At 42.9% G+C, this 2,771-nt stretch overlaps 1 protein-coding gene across 2 annotated transcripts in view; it reads left to right on the top strand.

Annotated features, from left to right (window-relative positions):
• The window catches only part of Ndp (norrin cystine knot growth factor NDP), a 27,358-nt gene that overhangs the window by 1,410 nt on the left and 23,177 nt on the right, over positions 1-2,771 (top strand). The gene's annotated exons all lie outside the window — the stretch shown is intronic.

The raw sequence follows: 2,771 nt of genomic DNA, 5'->3' as shown, positions 1-2,771 counted from the left end.
TGCGAAATAGCAATCTATTTGGCAAGATGAAAATCCCTTATATTTTGTAACTGTCATTCCGAGCAGATATGACTATTATAGAGCATGCTTCTCTCCATTTCTAATATTAGTGTGTTTTAATTACAAGGTACAATTAGCTACCAGGTGCACGTGGAAACACAGAGATGCTGCAAATATAGTGGTGGCTGTGGGTGTCAGGAATTGTAGACTGTCTCAGTATGGCATTTAGACTTCATGCAAGTGTTTGCTCACTTTCTTTTCACTAATTTTACTCCTGGAAGTGAACTTTAGGGTTCTGTTGGCCAGCTTTCTGTGGAACACAGGGCACAATTTATGGGAATTTCCCCCTGCCCAAGGAGCATTGTTGAATAAAATCAGGCATTTAAATGAGGGAATTCACAACTGCTTCACTAATCAAGAAAGGCTGTAAATATAATATGTATTGTATTGCAATATTTTATGACTTTTAAAAAAATACTGCTGTTAGCAAAGCATTTAAGTGACTCAAAACAATTTTCTTAAACTGTTATGCAGACCATTATGTGAAAGTGTTTGAACACAAATGCAATGTCGTGCATCATTTCTTTTAAAATACATTTGGTTCAGGTAATGGGAGAACTGGCTAAGGCCTTCTTATTATGACTGTATACTGAGCAGCTGACACCCACAGATGGAAATGTTCCTGTGGAGTTCTCAATCTTAATTTGAGTTCCAATGACACTGTCAAGGGAAAAATAAATCATTTTTCAATACATTTAACAATTTCCAACTCATTTATTTTCCTAGGCCCTTGAAAAATGACTTTCTCAGAATTACAACCACCAATGGTGGCCAGAGACTGTTACTGTCTCGAGAACTCACAATTTCAGTACCATTGTTCTTCCTAGTTAATAATTCATTCCACCAATTTTTTTGATAAATATTCATTAAGCATTTGCAGCATCCCTGGCAGTATGCACATTCTGATGGATACAAAGGTGAATGGGACATTTTCCCATAACATTATTTTTGGTCTGTATGCTCTTTCTGATTGAATCTGGGAAGAGAAATTAATGGGCTTTGCCAATGGGTAATTGGAAAAGAACTTTCTGCTTATTAAGAACCATGTAAAGTAGCTGCTAGTGTTTCTAGATTTTCTTAAAATACTTATTAACAGATTTTCGATTTATACTGAAGGGCCTCTTCTCCCGCTTGACTGTTTGCACCAGATCCTGACTGTATCACACTTACACAGCTAATATGGTCTGGATTTTTCTTGGGGTGGGGGTTGAAACCATCTGGAAAAAAAGTAACACATCCTTCCTTAGTTATCTTGAGCAGCCTCTGGAAGGAGTTGTATGTTATCTCTATCAGAAGATGGGTGTGAGTCACCTCCCCAGCAGTTGACATCAGGGCTGCTTCATGAATCACTGTATTAGAAACATGCACAGAGGAGGATGCAGTCACTCTCTCCCATCATTTACTGGTCCCATTCCCTAGACTGAAGAAATCAGTGACTCCTGGCTTGGCCTAATTTTAACAGGACCCTGGGATAAGTAGCTGGAAGTTGTTCCTCAAACCTAGGTCTCTGTCTGAGCCACACACACTGTGCTGCTTTCCAATAAACCAGTATAGTGTCTCACCTCATGCTTGGGTTACTGGAGGTGGGAGTAGGGAATGAGAAGACATCAAGAGCATCCTTGATTTGGGTGCTTATTAGTACAAAATGCATGGTGGTGGGATTGCCTCTGACCCTCTAGGGTGCCTGACTTATCTAAGCTAAACCACATCTTCTTGGCCATTGTCTTTGTACCTATGTTCATTTTTCCCCATGACTGTCTGTTAAAGACACCCCCTGCCAGGCCAGCAGGAACAGAGGGCATGGAAAGGTAGGTGAAAGAATTAAGGAGTGTGAACCCTCAACAGGAGAGGGAAGCAGGGCATGGGAGGATGGGTGAACTCTGGGGCCCAAATTGCTGTAGCCTGTCTTGGCTGTGATCAGCTGTCATTTCCTTTTCGTGTATGACACTGTGGAACATATTAAAATTTCTCTGGGATGGTATGTTTGGAATTCCTCTGATGCCCCACCTCACCAACTTACCCGGACAATAAAAGCGAGGTTGTAAGCCATTGAACAGCTGGCTGGCTATATATTTCCCCTCTTTCTTACCATAATCTAATACAGAAAAGAATCCAGTTAGACTGGCAGTGCCATGTCTGGGTACTTGTTTCCTGCAATTGCTTCCTCCACCACCTCCTCCACCACTGCACACCATGAAATCTTCCTGGGTGGCAAGTGGCTTCTTTGCTCTTAGTCCGCCCTTTTCCTAAAGCCTGATCTCCTTCTATTGTGAGCTGCTATTAGTTCTGTTTTCCAGACAGCCTGGGTCCTGTTCCATCTGGGGAGAATAGCCCATGATGTCTCCTCATCTCCATAGTATTCCCAGGATGTCATTCTTGGCACTGGTTCTGCTACGCAGATAGGATATGGGGGCTTTTTTGTAGCCCTAAGCCTGAACCCACTCACAGAGAGGAGCAGTCCTGTGGCTCGCCAAGAGCCGAGCTGGAGTGACCCGTGTTGGCAGAGACAAGCATACCATCACAGTGACCCGGACATCTCTGGCGAAGGCCTGGGGATGGGAGTGCTATGGGAATGCCTGGATGCACTTTGGCCTACAGTAAGAGAAATGTGGTTATTCTGTTTTAGATGGACAGACAAGTGACTTGGAACAAAGATCCCCAGATCTTTTGGGCCGTGCCCTGCTTCCAGGTTCCTTAAGTTTCTATCCTGT

This window comes from Mastomys coucha, chromosome X (assembly GCF_008632895.1).
Source record: "Mastomys coucha isolate ucsf_1 chromosome X, UCSF_Mcou_1, whole genome shotgun sequence".
NCBI classification, from domain to species: Eukaryota; Metazoa; Chordata; class Mammalia; order Rodentia; family Muridae; genus Mastomys; species Mastomys coucha.
Note: the sequence above shows the minus strand (reverse complement) of the source record. Positions and strands in the feature narration are given on the sequence as shown.